At 41.2% G+C, this 22,251-nt stretch overlaps 1 protein-coding gene and 1 non-coding gene across 5 annotated transcripts in view; one reads left to right on the top strand and one right to left on the bottom strand.

The window, feature by feature from the left end:
- Positions 1-22,251, bottom strand: part of Srgap2 (SLIT-ROBO Rho GTPase activating protein 2) — a 249,768-nt gene that overhangs the window by 194,494 nt on the left and 33,023 nt on the right. The gene's annotated exons all lie outside the window — the stretch shown is intronic.
- On the top strand, positions 5,934-6,006 carry Trnaa-agc (transfer RNA alanine (anticodon AGC)). The gene has a single exon. It is a non-coding gene; the product is annotated as a tRNA-Ala (tRNA).

Here is a 22,251-nt window from a genome sequence, read left to right as displayed (position 1 = left end):
ATAGCAAACACTGGAAATACTCAAGTGTCTATTTATAAGTGACTGGTTCAACAAACAGAGGCAACCATGCACATAACAGAATATTATGCAGCTCTGATAAAAGGACGAGACCACTTTCTCTGAACCAACATAGAAAGATCCCTGGAACATACTGGTAAGAACCAAAGGCAACCTGTAGAATAGGTTGCAATGTGCTAAATTTTGTGTAAAATGATGGAGGGGGATAAGAATATATATTCATGCTTGTTTCTATTTACATAAGGGAACACTAGACAGATGTATTAGACACTATTAACAGTAGCATATAGGGGCTGGGTTGTGACTCAGTTCTAAGAGAGCTTGCCTAGCATGAGGGAGGCACTGGGTTTGATCCTCAGCACCACATAAAAATAAAGTGGTCCACAGGATGAACCAGAACAGGAGTGGAAGTCATATCTCTCAACAGAACCCTTCCAACATAATTTTTTTCTCATTTTTAAACTATACTTAATTCACTTGGCAGGAGAAGGATTGGTAGGTATTTGGAACTCTGTTTCTGCCACATTGGGATCAGATGATCAGACTTCAGACTTCTTACCTTTGCCTGCCAGAAGTCACTACCTTCAGGACAGAGGAGTAGCAAGACTATTACTTGAATATCTCCTTAGAGAAAAAGAAACTGATAAAACACATGGTCCACTAAAATTTGAATATGATATGTAAGAGCGCATTAGCTCAGCCTTATAAAAATGTGCAAAAACAGGTGGGTGACACTGTGACAAAAAGGTAGGGTGGAGGTGGGACAGCAAGTAGAGAGGGGTCCTGCTTCTCCACTCTCTTTACAATTCTCATTTTATTCTTGGGTTTTCAGAATGGACTTTTGTAAAGAAGGGAGATTTACACCCAAGGCTAGGATTACATCTATCTTAAAGCCACTTTCAATACAAGTGCTTTTTTATGAGTCACTTCCGAGCTTCTCCTTTTCCAAACAAAAAGAAAAGAAAGAAAAGGAAAGGGGCAGCTATTGTTCAGGGCATGTCAGGGGTTTATCTAGCCTTGCAGGTTAAGAGAAATGGCATCAAAATGAATAAAATTAAGCCACCTGTCTAATCCTAGTGTCAGGGAATTCTTACTCCAACAAAACTCCAAGACAACTAGACCTTCCTATTTATCCACAGCCCAGCAGTCATCAATCAACTGCAGAGTTAAAAGGTCACAAATGCTCCAATGTTAGGTTGGAGACAGGAGGAAAGAAGCCCCCAGAGCCACCCCAGTCACCCCAGTTAAGAGAAAGAGGTTGGCAGCAGAAGAATTGGAAAGGCAGGCCCTCATCAGAGCTGGCCAGCCTCCACAGAGAAAATATTCTACAGTCATGGGAGAACCAGACAAACTGCTTAGATTTGTCTCCTCTCCAGATCCCAATTGTATAGGAAATAAACACCTAGTGAGGTCTGTGCTGGCCCTCCTCTTTACACACTCTCCTTGGGAGAGTCATAAGCTGAGGAATTCGGAATTCCTGTTACCATCAGTCTAGGACTCAGGCTTGTGAGCTCCCAACCTGGGTTCCCCACTCCCTTTTAGACATCTCCCCCTGGATGTGCTGGGTGTCACCTGTCCAAAGATGAATTCCTTTTTTTTTTTTTTTTTAAGTTTCAAAGTTACACTGCATGGTTTAAAAGCAAGGAAGGGGATAAAAGAGAAGGCTGGTTACAGGGCTAAAGGAATCTAGGAAGAGAAAAATATAGAGAAGTTAAGAGAAGGATAAGTTTGAGGAAAATCCAGTGGTCCAAGATCCCACCCTGGGCCCAGCCATGGGAGATGGTGCCTTACTCCTTCCTTCACCCAGTCAACAATAAGCTGTACTGGTTTATTGTCTCCTAAAATCTCTGAAAGCTTCGATTTCCTTTTATTTTCACTGATACCACCTCACTGAATTATCTCATCATTCATTCAGTAATATATAATAAGTATAGACGCTAGCTAGATGCTTTTACATAGAATAAAAGCAGTACTCCCTACTTCCTGGTGGCTCAACATCTATTTATTTCTCACCTGAACTATTCAGATACACTCTTCTTTACACTGCACCCAGAATGTCTTCTCAAAACTTGAGTTAGAACATTTCATTCACAGGTAGCAAACTCCTCCTACAAAGGCCAGGTGGTAAGTATTTTAGGCTTACGGGGCCATATGTTCTTTCTCACAACTACCGAACTCGACTTTATCCATCAGGTAAAGCACCAATCACAATATGTAGAACCAACGTGGGTGACCGTTCCAATATGATTCATTTACAGAAACAAGCAACAAGCCAAATGGGCCAAATGGGCCAAATGGACATAATTTACTGAGTCTTGATTGAATTAATTGCAGTACTTCTTTCTCCACTGGAATTAATCCAAATTCTTTCCCATGTCCTAGAAGACCCTGCAGCCTCTTCTGACTACCATTTGCTTGCCTATGTTCCAGCTATCTTGACTTCTATGGAGCTCAAACATTGTGCCAAGTCCATTTCCATATCAGGACCCCTGCACTTGCTGTTCTCCCTATTAGGATCACTCTTCCCTAGATCTCCCCTCAGTTGCCTTGGCTCATCTCCTCAGAGAGGCCCTCACTGACTACCCCAATGAGTCAGCACCTACCCAAGGCACAAACATTCTAAGTCCCATGACTTTACTGATTTTCTTCAAATTACTTGTCACCTGAAAAACATCATTTGTTGCATGCTATTATCTGTCTTGCCAACCACTACACCTCTTCTCTGAGGGCAGATACTGTCTAATATGTTTACCCCTAGGCTCCCAACACCAGAACTGTGCCTGACACTTAGTAGGAGCTTGACAAATATCTGTTGAACTGTTTATTTTCTCCAATCTCAATCCCTCTACCCCACTTCTATCCTTAGTGCCGCCAGTAATTTATCTAAAACATATATCTAAAACATAAATGGATCATGTCATTCTCTTGCTTAATATACTTCCATTGCTCCCCCACTGGCTTCAAGACGCAGATGCAAATTATATGGCAAGGCTACTATAGCCTTATCACACCTCTGATGCTCTCCCACAGACTATGAGCAAGGACATGTCTTGTTTATCTTATCTCAAGTGCCCAGTACAGTACCAGGAACACTGATGGTGCTCCATGAATGCAGAATGAAATCAATCGATAGATTGAAACAACTAAGTAGAAGACTAAATTCCAGTGTGATAACTCAAAAATATCAGATGTAAAGGCAACAAAGCAAGATTTTTGCACAAGACTCTTACTTTCCTCTTTTGGAAGCAACCCAAGTCAGGTCTATGCTTGTACTCATGAATGTGACTTAGGATTTGTCACCCAGATTCCACCTGGCAGACAGCCATTCCCCACTTTCTAAAAGAATCACGGGAGGAGGCAGGGAGAGAAATAATGCACATTTCTCTATGCTGTTTCCTGTAAGCAGCTCTGGTTAGGAAGGGAGATATAACACTTGGGTGTAAATGTAACTTAAGGATTCTCCATGGATTCCAAGTGTTCACATTCTCCCTGTCATCTATTAGCAAAGACAACCTAATGCTGGCTATTTTGCTTTATAAAATAACCCAAGAGGTTCAGGGAATTTCTTCAGAACTGCCTCACCAATAGAATGAAAATTGTTACTTCTAGAAGAATTTCCATTAGCCCTTTGAAATCCTTCAACATTCATTAAGGCCAAGGAGTTTTCACCTAATTCAGGCTGATGGGTGTGAGAATCGAGTCTTTCTAGGGAATACAGACTCCCAAATTGTTCGGCTGGTTAGTGAGGAGGGAATTTATTATTCAAAATCAAAGGGAAATGAAAAGAGGCCAACCCAGAATGTCATTATTCTCTTTCATGGGTGGGGGATTGAGTTCCAGATTCATTCTGTCACCTTTACATGACCTCCTTAGCATCTAAAAGCTTCAGGTTGGTACAGCCAGCTAGGTTCTCTAATGTAACAGAATCTGCTTCAGCAAAGCTTATGCTGAGCCATCTCCAGACTCCAGAAATGATAGGCTATAAATTACTGGGTCTCCTATTTGTTATAATGAAGTGTAAGCTAGTGCAGTTCTGAATCACCACTCTAAATACTACTCTGAGTTGTCTGAAGCAAATTTGACTGAAGCCTGGAGGAAACACAAAGCTGAGCTAGATCTGGGATGCATCCACTCTGAGCCTAGCTTTTCTATTCACCTGTGGGTCTAGTCACAGAATCCAATAAGGGATGGGGGAATAAGGCTCCTGGTGTTCCCCGAATATTTGCATCTCTTCCATATTTGGTATCTTCATGTAAAGGAGCTAAACAGACTAAACCTAAATAACAAAATGATTTACCCTTTACATAGAACCTTCCGAGATCCACCAAACTGCATAGAAGACAGCTAAACAGTCAACCTGGAGGACTAATTGATGAACCATCAATCAGCCAGATTTGAGACCTCATAAAATTCTTGTCAAGGATCTGTCTATATTAACATGAGAGACAAGAACCAACCATTCAAATGAATCAAGCTCTCTTATAAGGCCATATTCTCGTACTGTACCATTTGACAAAGCTGTGGTCTATTATCTATCCTTAAGTCCATTTGCCAATGGCACAGAGCCAGAGCAACCTATTTCCTGGCAGGAAATCAACAGAATGTCCTACTAAACACCACTCTGAAGATGCTGAAACCCATGGGTTACACAAGGAAAGAAAAGATAGAGAATGGGTCAACCAGGTACATGCCATGGCAAAAGCACACTACGCCTCCTCCCCACCCTGCCTAATCCTATGTGGACTGAGCCCAAACTGATTAGATGGACCACAAGCTCTCTAACTGAGGCAGGAACTCAGAACACAGGAAGCAACAGTAAATACTTAAAGACCAGGTAGGTTCTTGATGAGGGAGGAAAGGTTTCAGATAAATGGAATGCTAATAGAACATAGGGCCCAAAGGGGCAGAAGTTAATCTGAGCCCAGGCAAAGCCTGGCTTGCTAGAGTATTAGATGTGCAAGGGCTAGAGTAACTATTCTTGTCAGAGAAACTGGCTCCATTGAAGGCCGCTTGGCATCCAAGGCATAGCATACATACAATTGGCAAAATTCAGTGTCATTGAAGCAAAAGTTTCAGGAACAAGATCATACATGGGGGGTAAAGCAGGAGATTCTCAGAGATAAATCTTTATAAGAGCAAGGCAGAACTTCACAGTGGTTCCTGGAGATCTATTGAGTCTCAGCAAGAGCCTCATACTGGCTATGAGCAGGAACAGGTTGTAATCCCAGGAAAGAAGGTTTGTAAAAGTATTTCAGTCCTAGAGTACAGACTGTGTTCTCTACTAAAAGGATCCAGCCCTTTGGAGAAATGGCTGATTCTATGTATGGCAGGATATAGCACCTGTAACAACTAGCTATGCCAAAAAGCAAGGAAGGCATCAGAGTTCAACAGGGTTGCTGGGTGTGGTGGCCAGCACGCCTGTAATCCAGGCAGCTCAGGAGCCTGAGGCAAAAGGATGGCAAGTTCAAAACCAGGCTCAGCAACTTAGCAAGGCCCTAAGCAACTCAATGAGACACTGTCTCTAAATAAAATACAAAAGAGGGCTGGGGATGTGAATCTGTGGTCAAGTGCCCCTGAGTTCAATACCAGGTACCCTCCCCAAAAAAATTTTTTTCAACAGGGCCATGGCAAAAGGACATGGAGTAGACCTGAGGGACATCTACTAACCTGAGACAATGTGAGCAAACAAAACAATTAATAATGATAGCAATAGGTTGAAACAATGCAAATGCAAAATAATCTATGAGTTCCTGGGTTCAATTACCAGTACGACAAACAAACAAACAAACAAACAAAACCTATGAGCTCACAGTGACATTCAGAAAACAACAATGACAACAACAACAACAAAGTATTGGTCATTAGTGGAGGTTGGCAGATCACTAACTCATTATTCTTAAAAGTAATTTTAGGGCTGGGGTTGTGGCTCAGTGGTAGAGCACTTGCCTAGCATGCATGAGGCCCTGGGTTCGATCCTCAGCACCACATAAAAGTAAATAAATACAAATAAAGATATTTTTTAAAAAGTGTTTTTAAAAAAGTAATTTTAAAAGGAAGATGGGATAAAGAAATTAGGTATTTACCTAGTCTTTCCTGTACAAGGAAGATGGGCTTGAAGCAGATAAAACAAATTTGGCAATAACTGCTGAATTTGAATGCTGGGTACATGGAGGTTCTCTGTTGTTGTGTGTGTACATTAGAACTCCCTTTTCCTCCAGTCCTAGCCCCAAAACTTCAAGACAGAACCTAAGCCAAGGAGAGAGGAGGATATGAGGAGGAATTTTAGCCCTGATAGGCTGAGCCAATTCAAGGACACAAGGAGGTGCCAAATTGTAGAGGTCTCAGGTTGTCAGCCCTTGATCTGGAGTCCCAGGTCCCATGGCAGCATGGTTTACTAAAGGGTGGATGTGAGGCTGTCGAGAGAACATGCTTTCAGCCATAATTGGCTCGGAACTCAAAAGGGCCTGGTCTTCAGTGAAATACAACAAGATCCAGGCATGAACCCTCACATGTGCAGCCATCTGATTTTTGACAAAAGGGCTAAAAACATATATTGGTGAAAGGACAGCCTCTGCAGCAAACAGTGCTGGGAAAACTTGACTTCCACCTTAAAGAATGAAAGTGGATCCCTTTCTTTCACCCTGTACAAAAATCAACTCAAAATGGATCAAAGACCTTAATGTAAGACTCCAAACTCTGAAACCACTAGAGAAAAAACACAGGGGAAACATTTCAAAACACAGGTTCAGGCAACAGTTTCCTGAACAGAACTCCAATAGCTCGGGAAAAAAAAAACAGCAAAAATTGACAAATGGGATTACATCAATTTTAAAAAGCATCTGCAAACTGGGTGTGGTGGCACAAGCCTGTAATCCCAGTGGCTTAGGAGGCTGAGGCAAAAGGATTGCGAGTTCAAAGCCAGCCTCAGCAATTTAGCGAGGCCCTAAGTAACTCCGTGAGACCCCATCTTTGAATAAAATATAAAAAAGGGCTGGGAATATGGCTCAGTGGTTAAGCACCCTTGGGTTAAATCCCCAGTAGCAAAAAACAAAAAAGCTTCTGCACACCAATGCAAATAATTAACAAAGTGAAGAGATAGCCTACAGAAAGGGAGAAAATTTTTGCCAGCAAAAATTAATATCCAGAATATATAAAGATCTAAAAAACTGAACACTAAAAGAATAATAAATATAATCAACCAATGGGCAAATGAACTGGACACTCAAAAGAAGTACAAATGGCTAATAAATAAATGAAAAAAGCTCAACATCTTTAGCCATCAAGGAAATGCAAATCAAAACTACATTGAGCCAGGGTGCAGTGGTGCACGCCTGTAATCCCAGCAGCTCGGGAGGCTGAGGCAGGAGGATTGTGAGTTCAAAGCCAGACTCAGCAAAAACAAGGCACTAGGCAACTCAGTGAGACCCTGTCTCTAAATGAAACCCAAAATAGGATTGGGGATATGGCTCAGTGGTCAAGTGCCCCTGAGTTCAATCCCCAATACCAAAAAAAGAAAACCTATGTTGAGACTCCATTTCATTCCAGTCAGAATATCCCTTGTCAAGATAACAAATGTTGGGAGAAACCTTCATATGCTGTTGGTAGGAATGTAAATTCTACAGCCACTATGGAAAACAGCATAGAGGATCCTCAAAAAACTAAAAATAAATTTACCATAAGATGTAGTTATCCCACTCCTGGGTACAGATAAAGGAAACAAAGTCAGAATACTATGGAGATGCCTGCATATCCATGTTTATCACGGCAATATTCACAATAGCCAAGTTATGAAATTAGCCTAGATGCCCATCAGCTAATGAATAAAGAAAATGTGATACACATACACACAAACACACACACACACACATATCATGGTATATTATTCAGCCACAAAGAACAAACTCATATCATCTGCAGGGAAAAGGATGAAATTGAAGATCATGTTAAGCAAAATAAGATAAATCCAGAAATACAAATATCGCATGTTTTCTCTCATGTGTGGACTCCAGGAGGGGAAAAAAAAAGAATTGACATGAGAGTAGAGGGGAAGTGTTAGGAAAAGGGAAGAGGACCAAGAAGAGGGAGCAGAGGGAAGGAGAAGTAAGAGAAGGTAATAAGGAGGGTGAAACCAATCAAAGTGTACTTTATATGCATATATGAAATTGTCACAATGAAACCTATTACTTAAACAATTAATATGCATTAATAATTATAATAAAATTGATCGCTAATTTTTAAAAAAGGCCTGGTCTTGAAAATGGAGCCCTTGTGTAGCTTCAATCAAGAGGAGGTGAGGAAATCAAAGATGAGACGAGACAGGTGGCAAGGGCTAACTGAAAAACACAGAGGTTAAGGGTAAAAGTCATGCCAAATCCTATAGTCTAGACTGCTTTACCAAAAGCACCAACAAAACCTCATCATGCCCCCTCATCACCTCTATCCACATCTCAAGAGCCACACACAGCACGACCCAAGGGAGCAGCCTGAGGAGAGTGTTCTCCTCAACAGAGGAGCTGAGTATCCAGACACCCAGCCTCAACAGCTCAGTTCAGCCCCTCCCTAACCACCACTCAAGTATCCAGCTCCAAAAACCAGCATCCTGACACCCACTGCCAGACAACTTACACAGCAAAGAGAGATTCATCAAAACAGCAATGCTAGCTGCTATGAAGAGTTTTGCAGGACAATGAAAAGAGGAAAAGCAGATCTCTTGGGTTCTGACAAGGCCTTCAGGACTTTCAAATGCAGAATCCATGCACCTCTGGGGCTATGGAGATCCAAAGGCAAGTTGACGCCTTCCATCTCCTCGAAGATAAATGAGCAGGCAAGCTGGCCAGAAAACCACTCAGGGCATTACTCTATAAAGAATCTTTATAGGGTCAAAGAGGAATGGGTCTATAGGCTGTGTGTATTCCCAGCAGATTCTGGGGATGATGTCAGAATCCCTTTCCAGATGTGTTTTAACACTGTGGTCACTAGTATTCCTGCCACTGAACGTCACTGCTTGCTAATTTGAAATGATTCCAGCCGGGGCTGACCCCAACTCCCTGGATCTGGTTACCATTAGCTGAGACTATCATCCATTCTGTATCCTTTCAAAGAGCCCTAAAAAGAACTCTTCACCTGCTCTTCCAAGACAAGTAAGAATGTCTGCCAAAGAAACTGGGGAGCTGGGGAAGTAGAATTAAGAGAAAATATAATTAGCATACTACCAAGATAGCAAAAACTGAAGGGAGTAGAGAACTACAGCTCACATTTATTTCCAAAGCTGGGTCAATATCCTTTTGCTGGTATCTAAAAAAAAAAAAAAAAAACTTAAAACGGCTACTGGAAAAAAGAAAGAAAGAAAAAAGACCTTTTAGCACAAAAACAAGAATAAGTAAGAATTTGGATTTCTTGGTTATTTACCCTATGGGCTAAAGAATTTCTCTGCTTCTGAGGATCAGGGCACTCAGAATCAATGGCAGAACTTAAGTCAGAATCCAGCACAAAATTGATCACCAAAAACATCAGAGTGAGTCCTCTTGACCTTGAAATTGCTTCTCTAGCTTTTTGTTAAGAAAATACATGAGAACTAAGCCCTTTCACCACCCCATTTGTTTGAACTGTTGGGTGTTTGTCTTGTCCAGATCAGTGGCTCCGGTGAATGACTGAGGCCCAGATGGGAGAACCACCCAGGCTGCAGGGGGCTAACATACAACAGTACAAAACCTGAAGATGTAAAAGGAAGAATTCAGCTGACTCTTAAACTCCACTCACCCAACCTTAAAAGAAGAGTCTGAACAGAGTAGGTTCTGGTTCCTAATTCCAGGCCTTATTGTTTCCTTGGTATATTAGAGCATGGCCCTAAATTTTTCTGAACTGTATTTTGCCCACCTAATTTAAGAAATTAAACTGAAATGTATTCTGTAACCCAAGCAAACTGAAGCTCTCTAAATGGGATGGTAATGGTACTCGAGGCACTTGAACTTCCCTTGACCCAAAAGCATCTATTTGAAAGTCAGTATCCCCAAAGTACATTTCAATCTTAACAGGAAAATGTTCAGGCAAATTAGGAAAAGTCCAGAGCTTTTGCTTGAGTAAAACTAGATTCAGTAAAAGTATGAGTTTTGTTGTTGTTGTTTGTTTTGTTTTGTTTTTGCATAAAAAGTATTTTAACAGAGGCTACAGGGAGTGGAATTAAGTATGACACCTTCTTTGTGTATGATCAAAGTGCCTTAAAAACTCAAATTGGGGCACCTTGTATCACAAACCAGATGGCAAGAAATTAAATAAATTTAAGTCTTTTTTATGCCATCCCAATCACATCACGGTCAGTTCACAAACATGTTCCAGCAAATGCTGGAGGAGTCTTTCTCTATTTAAGAGTCCCCACTCACTGCACCCTATTGAACAAAAGACCTCACGCACTTACAAAGAGGATGGAAATAGGCCAGTTTCAGGACACACGCTGCATGGGGAGAGCTGACTGTCCCGGAGAGCCGACTCAACACCCTTCTGACAACTCCACAATAGAGTGGCTACACACAAACGCTTAAAATAAGGAAGTTCATCAAGAAAATGAACAGTTGGCAAGATCAAGGCTTCTGGTCCAAAGGGCTTGCAGCTGGTCTGGCCATTCATCAAAAAATCTGAATTTAAATGGAAGACACATTCAACTGTGACATGTAATAGAACAACTGGAGCAGCAAAGGCTCTTGATTTTGGTTTCCATTCCACCCTGCACATCTCCTGTTAATGAAAGAGTGAGTGTTTCCGTGGGCACTTTCAGGGCAGTTCCCACTCACACTGGTCAACCTTTCAGTATTTTCCACTCATATTACCGGGTCATTGTCCATCTATACTAAGCTAAAATATGCAGAGAAAAGCTCCTGTTTAGAATCCGGAGAGACACTGTCAAATCTGAAAGGCCATGGACTTCCTCCATCAGGGAACTGAATATAAGAAAGACTATGGAATCAGATGTCAGAATCCTAATTTCAGATTGACCCCTAAGGAGCTTCATGACTTTAGGTAATTCACCTACTTTCTCTGGAGTTTGCTGTTCTTCTATCAATAATGAGAGAAGGAGACCAAATGATCTCTCAGATCCCTTTCAATCCATCCTTTGACTTTTTAACTAAAGAGCAATATTAATAAGGCTAACAAGGGATCTTAAAGCCCACAGGAGCCATTGGGATTATTTTTTTAATAAAAACTCTATTCCACACAGACAGAGCCATTCTGACCACATCTTCTCTATACCAACTGTCATACAGATGTGTTGCACCACTGGTCCAAGAGGCCCCTTCTACAGAGGACACTAAGTAAGTGTAATAAGCTGATTTATTTACTCAATCAACAGCTATTTACTAAGTGCCTTAGGGATATAGTAGGATGAAACAGACAAAATCCTTTCCCTTAGGGAGCTTACAGTCAAGTGAATGTCAGATATTAATCAAATAGGAAATGTGAGGTGGAGGTACATTTTATAAAAAACAATCAGGAAGGCCTTGTCAATAAGGTGACTTTTATGTACAGATCCAAGAGAGTGAGGAATGAAGCTATGCAGATACTTGAGGAAGAATGTTCCAGACAGAAGAAACAGAAGGGCCCTGAAACAAGACTGGGCCAAGCATGGCCACCATGTTGAAGGAAACACAATGAGCCCAATGTTGATGAAGAGTGTGACAGGGAGAGCACCAAGAGCAAAGTCTCATGGAGAGCAGGGGCAGGAGCCTATAGGAGATGCAAAGCCACCGGGAGGTTTAAACAGGAGAAACAGGATCTGAGTTTCATTTTTAAAGGATTGCTTGAGCTGTGTGTTGAGAATATGCTGAAGGGGGCACAAATGGAAGCAAGGAAACCAGTTAGGAGGCAACCAAAATAATCCAGGTGAGAGATGATGGCAGCTGGGCCCAGGGTAACAGCAGAAAGGAGAGATGAAGGACAGTCAGAGTCTGGGATATATCCTCAAGTATAATCAACAGGGCAACATCAGACAGAATCTTGGAAAATTCTACTGCAGAATCAATGAAGCTAAATGACAATCAATTCCAACATCTGCTGTGAAATCCTGGGAAAAGGCAGTTATTCATCTGTCACCCAGTGTCCAACACAGTACCTGGCACACAATGGATAGATGGAAAGTGTTGAATGAGTAAATATGGAACTGAATACATTACAAACCAAAAGACCTGCAGTTGCATAGGTCATTAGGATACCCAAAACCATTTGGTACTAGAACACATTTTACTAGCAATGAATCCCCTCCTCTGGGTAAACCTCTTTCTTTTTGTAAAAGGTCGTCCCTTATAAGGCATTTCACAGTAGTAAGCTGTGAAGCTGCCAGAAAAGTTCACATAAATACAACTGAGAAACTAAACAACTGGGCCATTTCCCTAAGAGGCCATATGCAGTCACCAAAGCTCACATTACCTCAACACCTCCCAGCTTCAACACAGGAGAAGTGTTTCATGAGTAAGTTCATGTTTCACAAAGTTCTGAGTCATGAGGACAACCAAAAAGATATGTTTGTGAATAATGTTATTATTATAACCAGCAAGGAATTACAAAAGCCAAATCTGAACTATTCTACAGGAGAGACCATGGGCTATTATTCTTCAATGTGCTCCATTTCCTCTATGAAGTTAAAAACAGGAATTTCTAGGTTCTTTTCCCAATAGCTCTACTCTGAGAAAGGTGACAATCCCTAACCACTGGAGCTCCTCTGCCAGTATAAGTCTTTGGAGCCCCAAAGTTCTTAACCCACAGAGACTGACCTCATGCAGAGGGTACAGAAAATTCAACATCAGGGAGAAATAACAATAAAGGTGTGTTATAAACTTACATTCTGGTAGCAGTTGTTTCAGCTAAATCATTGACCATCTTGAAGGGCTAAATTAAAACCAACATTAATCAGGAAGTAGGTGCAAAAAAAAAAAAAAAATCTTATTTACCAAAACAGAAAAAGGAGGAAGAAGGACAAGACATGTAAAATGGCTGAGAACAAATTACACGGAAAGGGAAGCTGTGACATTTGGAAGACCAAATCCTAGACAGATTCATGAGCTGAGTTGGAAATCATTTGATGTGACCTTGGACTAATTGTTTAACTTCTGTGCCTCTGTCTCCCATCTGTGCCTGAGTCTCCCACTCACTGTAAAGGAGAGCAAATGATTTCAGCCCCCTCCTATCTTAACAGGGATGTTCTGCAGCTGAGATCATGTCTCTGGAAGCTCCAGGGACTCCCTGGGGAAAGGCACTCCATAAACATGGACATGGTTTTTAGTAAGATAATTAAGAATCAGGCTGCTTTTGGAAACACCCTCACAGTATGATGGCTCTTTCTCCCCAGCATCACTGGTTTCAGAGTCAGGCAACCTAAATATGCTCAGATAATATGCAAACACAGGAATGGGGCAAGCCTCTTTGCAGATAATGTCAGGATTCCTAGATGTGAATGCATAATGAATACATTCAGGTGTTTAATAATAAACATTTAGTGATTCTTTTAAATCACTAGTATCTCCCCTGAAATGAACACACTGTTGACCATCTAGGAGGAGAGATACATGTGAAGAATGAAGTAGTAGAAGGCCCATGATGGTGATCCCTGGGCAAGTTCTGACCTCAATTTCTACCTCTCTTTTATAGATCTAACAAGACTGAGGATTAAATGAGGTAACATGGGAAATACTGCTGGCACAGCCCTGGCTCAAAGAAGCAAAATTGTTAAGTGCTAAAGCTCTCCTCCCTCACAGGAGTCCACTCAGTAAATGAGTGCTGTTAATCCTTTAATCACAGATCCCAGGGAAAATAAAACAGGAAAGGTTCACCCATAAATATCTTATCTGCCTTTATTCCCTTATAACCGTTTGAGAAGAGCAGAGTAAACAGGCCAAACTTTAATTAGGATCATAACATGGGATGTCCCAGGTAAGCCAGGCTTATGACCTCCAGACAATTAGGAAGAGACTGGTTTTTAATAGTCTATTCCATACCAGTAGAGTCAATGACAGAAGCAGACCCAGGCCTTTGTCCCAGCTTCCCAAAGAAATCCATTAGCCAGGCACACATGGCTCCAGTGGGATGTGGGGTCAGAGGCTTTCTATTCCGGCCATTGTGGCCTAAAAATAGAGTCCCCAGCACAGGGCAAATGGACTCACAAGGATTGTGTTCATCTACTATCCAAGTTACCATTTGAGGACTATTTAAAGCAATGAGGCCAAAAAGCCCCGCTATGAACAGTAGGACTGACTGACCAGGGAAAATAGGCAGGGTGTGTTTTTAAAATAGTTCTACAACTTAGAAGTATACTGCCACTTATAGAGCCCCAACTTGGGCCCCAGGATCTTGAGATGCACAACCATCATCACCAGCTCAGATATCTTACTTGGCTCCCTATCAACCACTGAGCAAGGAAGGCCAAGTTCATTTTACATATGGAAAAGTGGAAAGCATGGAGGAACAGGTTTCCACACTGTCAAGTTCATTGCTAATAACAGAAACAAACTACAGCTGACTGTGCTTCCAGGTACCAGTCCCTTTTCACTTTGGTTCTAATTTCACAACCTCCCTGCAGGATGGGCAGTTATTTTGTTCACACTTTACAATAAGAACACTGAAATTCTTGGAGCAAGACAAAGCAACTTACTTTTGTGATCTAAATTTACATGTGGCACTGCCAGGATTCGAACCCAGGTCTCTTTGGAGCCAGAGCTTTTTGTTAGGGTTGGGTTTTTTTTTTTTTTTTAATTTAAAAAAAATTTTTTTATAGTTGTAAATGGACAGCATGCCTTTATTTTATTTATTTTTGAATGCGGTGCTAAGGTTTGAACCTAGTGCTTCACACATACTAGGCAAGCACTCTGCCACTAAGCTACAGCCCTAGCCCCTTGTTAGGGGTTATGGATATAATTAGATCATGCTGCTTCTCTTGGTTTCTCTTTGCTGATTTAAGAATAAAAGGAACCTATAATCCAAAGCCATACTAAACATCAGATCTCATGCCTTATTATCGAGGTCATCAATTTGGTGAGCAAAGAGAATTAAGTAGTCCAAGACCAACAGCAGAGTCTTTAGAGACAGAAACCAGACCATAATTCCAATTAGCTAGACAAAACAGATAAATTCCACATCAAAAGAATCTTCACTGGAAAAAAACAGGTGACGTGGAGCCCCTGAAAAAACTTTATCTCATTATTTCTCCTGTTCTGACACCCCTACACTCCAGCTATTTTCATATATAGTCATCCCTGGTTTTTGGTACCCTTAGGGATACCAAAATACAAGAATGCTCAAGTCTCAAGTGAAATGGCCTAGTATTTGCATATAACCTATCACATCTTCCCATGTACATTTATTCATCTCTAAATTACTTATAATCCCTAATGCAATGTAAATGATATGTGAATAGTTGTTATACTGCATGGTTTAGGGAACAATGGAAAAAAGACTGAGAATCTGTGAAATGGCAGGAGGTTACAACATCTCTGCAATCTCATGAATTCAATGTAGTGCAGCACACAGCAAATTCAAATTTTGCTTCTTGGAACTTTCTGGAAAATTTTTTCCCATATATTTTTATCAATTTTGGTTGAATATGGAAATATAGAACTCATGGATACAGAAGGCTGATTCAGCATCTTGCTGTCACTAATACAAAACCAAGTTCTTGAGATTGCAATAGTATGAAGATTTTTATCTTGCAAAGCCATTTTCCTAACTGACCTCTTTACTGCATACCTTTTGTCAAATTTCAATTTTCCCAGAATACATCTAAACTGACAGTTCTAGGCCTTACCATTTAAAATATGTGATCAGAATTTGTCAGATCAGAACAAGATCAATTCTCTAGCCCTTTTGCTGCCATGTCTCTTACAGAACCCACAAGCACACTACCACTGAGCCACATCCCCAGTCCACCATTGTTTTCTTTTTTAAATATCTTTTTTAGTTGTTGATGTACCTTTTTAATTATTATTATTCATTTATTATATGTGGTGCTGAAAATTGAACCCAGTGCCCCACACACGCTAGTCAAGCGCTCTACCACGGAGCCACAACCCCAGCCTCTGAGTACACCATTCTTATGGGGGGAAAAAATGTCCTTTCTTCTAAGTGGGGCTCCCTGGCTATAATATCTTTTGGAATGAATAAATGGACTTGGTGTTCAGGGTAAGAAAAAAAGGAAATGAGATTTCTTTTCCTATTTAGAGAAGTGAGGAAGTAGAATGGCTTATACACAGGCCTGATGCCTTTCAGACAATGTGCGTGGAGGTAATGTCACACTATCAGGAATTCCTTGAAGAAAAATCTCATCTCATAATGGGTTCTAACTTAACACATGTCCTTTTAAAATACTGACATGTAGTTGTATCAATGTTAAATAATAAGCCCACAGGACAAGATAGGGGCTGGAAGTATGTTTGCCTTACTTTACCTAGTTCAAGCATATTCAAATTAGGATCATTTGGTGATGGTGACACTGACAATATAGATCCTGGCTAATATCATCACCATCCAAATCCTGTGGAAAAAAAAATGCTACCTGGAAACATTCTCCTCTATCAATCACACCATAAGACAGGGCAGCTGGATGATCAGTCCAATTTCCAGACACTAATATATTCAAATCAATTAATCAGTAGTCACTAAGCAATCAGAAGCAACGGGCATTCTAGTCATTCACCATTGTGTGCTATCAGTATGCATAGGGCCTTTTTAGTCCTGCTTTTTAACTTTCAAAGGCCAATCAAGTTCAACCCCAATGTCAAAGTCTAAACAACAAATCAAAGAGTACTTAAATTCCTGGAGAACGTTTAGTTCAATCAGCCAAAGTACCACTCTATTTCTCAGAAAGAACCTCCTGAGAACAAGAAAAGCCACTCCACCTACTAAGAAGACCCAGATGGTCTCTAAGGAAGAAGCAGGACAAGTGGAAGCCCACTTCTTGAGACCTAATCTGCCCTTTCCTTCCAGCTCCCTTACACTAAAGAGCCATCCCCTCCTCCAGCTCTGTCTGGGAGTATACAATTTTCTACCAAAAGAGGAAGGTCTGGAGGATGCTAGCAGCTGTCGATGAGTTTCCCTATGACTTGAAGACTCTTGGCTATAGTCAGGGACAGTCAGAGTCCACATTCCAAAGTATCTTGTTTCCTGTTCTCTAGGTTAGAGCCCCCAGCTAAGAATAGCACTCCATTCAGCCTGCAGTGGACGCGGTCTTTTCATTTTCTTTTTTCTCTTATATATGCACAAAAGTCTGTTCTTATACCTTCTCCAAGTTAAATGGAAATATGTTTAAGTGGGCACAGAGCAGCAGCTTTATTCCCTGTCATGTCTACCAAAAGGATAGAGAAATTCCACTTCAGAGCTCAATGTCACAACAATCGGTGGGGCACAGAATCCTTCTCAGAAGCTCCAAATAAAGACATGCATTCAAAGGGTAACTCAGCAGCAAAACATAGAGTATACCCAGTATCTTCCCAGAACCTCACCTTTGTGTATACCCTAAACCTAAAGAAGGCCAGAGGACTATAAAACTGGTCTCTTAATATTAATTCAAGTAATGCCATATCACCTACAAAATGGTGATCTCATATACTAACCTAATAGAATCCTAAAAAGCAATTAGGCATTTTGCTAACAAGCAAGATAGCAAAATCCAATTGTTTCCCACATGGTTCCAACCCAAACAATTTTCTATTCATCTTCAGTAATTAAATATTTTGCAAGAAAGTTAAAACCCATGGAATACCTTGCAAGACAGGCCTGGCACTGGTAAAAGACATCCATTCACTCATTCATTCCCCAGCTGTTATGGTTTAGATAGGAAGTGTCCTCCAGAAGCTCATGCATAAGACAATGCAAGAAGATTTAGAGATGAAAAGATTAGGTTGTGCAAACCTTAACCTAATCACCGCATTATGCATTGATATGGATTCACTGGGTAGTAACTATAGGCAGGTAAGGTATGGCTGGAAGAAGCAGGCCACTGAGGACATGCCTTTGGAGTTTATATTTTGTCCCTAGTGAGTGGGGCTCTCTCTGCTTCCTGACTGCTATGTCCTGAGCTGCTTTCCTCCTCAACATCTTTCTACCATGATGTTCTGCCTCACCTCAAGCCCAGAGCAATGGAGTCAGCCACTATGAACTGAGACTTCTGAAATCATGAGTGCCAAATAAACTTTTCCTCCTCAAAACTTGTTCTTGTCAGGTCTTTTGGTCACACTGGCGAAAAAGCTAAAACAACATCCATATCCATATTTATTCCCGGCCCTCAAGAGCTCACAGAGGAACAGGCAAATACAACACAATTTGAAAACTGCTACTCTATGAATAGGCACAACTTTTATAGAACTCAATTACAACATTTCTCACACTGAATTCTTCTTGATTATTTGCACGTGGGCCTCACCAATGAGATGATGCACATTAGGGGGCAGGATCCATATTCTCTTTGTCTTTAAATCCCCAGCATCCAACACCATCCTTATCCAACACGAAGTCGGTGCTAAATACATTTGCTGAATGACTAAAATCGACTCTTGGGGGCTAAGTGGGCCGTTTGTAAAATGAGGTGAGTAAGCAGTGTTTCTGTTAAGAACTTTAAGGTTCTTATAGTTCAGACCAGACTATTAATTATAGCACTGGAAAGAAAATAGCAGACTCCTGATTATAGAACCACAAAGAAAAACAAAAAGGGGGAGGGGGCACTTGCACTTTATAATCAAAGAAAGTCTGAAATTATAGACTAAAGTCTGCCTTTAGCTGGAAGTGTGGCAGCATCTTTCTCTCTCAATTTAACATCTTTTGAATTCAATTGATTTTCCGTACTTTATAAGGACAGAACCATCAAGAGCAAAGGAAGTAAAAGGTGTTCTGCAAATTAATGTAATGGGGACAAACTCAAACAGTCAAGTGTGAGGGAGACAGCACTTTCCATTTGTCTTTCCGAAAACAGTATCCACTGAGAGGATGTGGTGGTGGTGGGTCTGGGGGAGCAGGCATTATTCCCTTTGGGGACTGGGATACCTTTTATGAGTTCAGAAGAGCTTTAAATTAAAAAGAAAGAAAGAAAGAAATCTAATTCACAGGCACCAAAATAGGTAATTAAATGTTGAATTAAAGGATCAAGATGAAGGAAGAGATTAAGCTGACTACCAGGCGGTCAGAGTTGAAGAATACACACACACACACACACACACACACACACACACTATAAAACCTTCCCAGACTTAAAAAATTTAAAAACTCACTTAGGTCACCTTGTAAACCTATAGAATAATTATTTCTAAAAGGAAACAGCAGGCAGAAAACTAACCTAAAAAACCCCTCATCTTTCAAAGTTGAATATTTTGATATAGACTCAAGAAATCTTTCCTGCCCTTCTAGTAATCTGAGCTTTGGAAAAGGGCAGCATAGATCTCTTCCTGAAATGAAATTTTTATCTACACATTAACTTCTAAAGAGAGTCTGGCTGAGCACCATACTGCTTTGAAAGTAGAGGAAGTCTTTATCCTAATGAATTGATCTCATCAATTTAAATGCACATTTGATCCCAAGACCCTTAGAGGGCCTAATAACCCTAGGGAGGCCCAGAAGTGAGGCTATCCCCAGGGTGGCCCACTTCATCATAGCCACCAGCAGACAGGAAAGAGCCATTGGGAAGATTCTGATTTTATTATGTAAATCACAGGAAGCCACAGTTAGCTCCTCTCCTCTGCTCCAGCCTCCTGATTTCTACCCAGTGCAATCAACAGAAGGGGAAGAGGAATTGTGGCTGCATTAACGAAAATGACAGAGCTGGCTGCTCCCACTTGGTAGTGGATGCTCCTCCCAAGCCACTAACTGTGAATACCCACACTTAAGTTTCCCTCTTTTTTTTTTCTCAAACCCATTTCAGTTGATTTACTTTCAAGGATTCCGAGAGCTAACATAAACAGCCAAGGGTTAAGGTCAAGTTCAAAAGCCCTGTGGGAAAAACATAGACTTTGGAGGTAGTTTTAGGATCTCAGTTCCTCAGACCGTGTGACCTTGGGCATGTTTCTCTGAGTCACATGATCCTCATATTTAAAATGCAGATAATAAGACTCACCTCACAAAGCTGTTATGGATTATTTTGGGAGCTTCTAAGAACAGAGATTTGAGGAGGGTTATATGACTTCATTATGCTTCAGGGAAGCAAAAATCTGATATGAAACTAAAAGAAGAGTGATGTCCAGATATGGCCTAGGCGTGGACTAACACTGAGTACAGGGCTGAGATGTTGGATTCCAGGGAGCCAGCTCTTGGTGTTTAAGGCCAAATCAAGGAGACTTCCATGGTGATGGGTGCAGTATATCTCCATGGATGTGCTCAACACCACTGCACAATTCTCACTATATTTTATAACTCCTCAATTGGCCAATTGTTCAGAAGGGCCAATTCAGAATTGTCCAGCTCAGAATGGAACCCAAAGACTAACAAGACCACTCAATGTCTTTCTTTTCAAGGAGTACAATGTAAAACAAGAAAGACTCTGAGGATTCATTCTAACACGAAATCAGCCTTACTAGTAAAGTCACTCCTTCAGTCAAAATCCACTCTTCTCAAGGTATCTGTCAAAAAAATCAAACTGTATCCAGGTGCATAGCACATGCCTATAATCCTAGCAACCCCAGGAGGCTGAGGCAGGATGATCGAAAGTTCAAGGTCAGTCTCAGTAACTTAGCAAGACCCTCAGCAACTCGGTGAGACTCTGTCTCAAAATTAAAAAAAAAAAAAAAAAACAGAAAGATCTGGGGATGTGGATGTGGCTCAGCTGTAGAGTGACCCTGGGTTCAATCTCCAGTACCAAAAAAACTGCTATAGACAAGCAGCAAAACTAGCCACACAGCCACACAGTCCCCTCTGGCAGAAAAGTGCATCAAGAATCCCTTCATTTGGGCTGGGGCTGTAGCTCAGTGGTAGAGCACTTGCCTCGCAGGTGTGAAAACCTGGGTTTGATCCTCAGCACCACATAAAAATAAATAAATAAAGTGTAAAAAAAAAAAAAAAAGACTGACTCTTTAAAAAAAAAAAAAAGAATCCTTTCATTTAACTTCCAGGCCAAGGTGTTGTTCTTCTAGCAATTTAAAGCCAACCACAAAAATAGATAATGCTCCTTCTTTTGAGTTGGGAGACTACAGAAGGTGGCCTCCAACTGCCATCTCCCTCCCTTCATTGTGGCTTCCTTCCAACCTACAAAAAAGGGAAGAGACTGACATTCAGAATTAGCCTTGCAAAGAAATTCTGTTTGCCAGCCCACAGGCATTTTGTTTGGTTGGGTTTTTTGTTGTTGTTATTGCTGCCTGTGGCCTTCCTGACCAAGAGGCCCAAAGACTAGTACTTTTTGAGATTCATTTCTGGTTGTGAATGAATTTGTAAAGACTGGCTTTGTGGTATCTGCCAGGTCCCCAAAGTATGGAGGAACAAAAGATCTTAACTCTCTCTTAAATTCAACTCAGAACCAACCTCATGCCAACTGCTAGGAAAATTATTTCTATCAACACCGCTCCCAAGTGGAGCCCTTCCACCCTGTACCAAGCTCCCAGCCAGGTCCCTGGGACCCACACTGCTGTTTGTTTTGGCACCTGCAAGCAGCTTGTTCACACACATCCAGACTACCAGAGCAAAAGGAGTTTCTGAAGGGCCCTCCAACAAGGGAGAGACCCAGAAAGAAAGTGACAGGCAGGGTCTGATGTCCCACAATAACGTGGTTTTCACTGCTACTCTGGCTTATGCACCATCTGCCAGAAGCTGAATTCAAATATTCAGCAACCCCTGGCCTCGAGGGTCCTTTCTGAGTCAGGACAGTGCCTGTTCTGGTTCCCAAAAAGCCAAAAGCAAATGCCAGTTCCTCCCTCTAGGCAGTTTCTGTAAGTGTAAGGCCTCCTTCCACCCTGCCTGGAAGGACCTCAACCCTTATAAGCAGCAGCACTCTAAAAACAAACTGTCCTCACTACTCCACTGTTCAGAGAGCCAACCTTTGTACCATATCCTCATCAGCTTCCAAATATTCCTCAGCTGCAAATGAAAATAATAATAACACAGTATGCCTTATGACTTCTTTCAGGGACATAAAGATTAACCGAGGTAACACACCCAGAGCACAGTGCCTGGCACAAAGCAAGCCCTCAATAAAATTTTAGTTATTATTTATATTGCATTTATTAGTCTAAGAATGCAGTATAGTTACTATTAGGAGAGGATCTTCCTAAAATACATGTTGTG

Source organism: Marmota monax, unplaced genomic scaffold (assembly GCF_021218885.2).
Source record: "Marmota monax isolate L192 unplaced genomic scaffold, Marmota_monax_Labrador192_F-V1.1 WCK01_AAM20220418_F8-fsc00105, whole genome shotgun sequence".
Classification (NCBI taxonomy): Eukaryota; Metazoa; Chordata; class Mammalia; order Rodentia; family Sciuridae; genus Marmota; species Marmota monax.
This window is presented reverse-complemented; position numbering and strand designations above follow the sequence as displayed.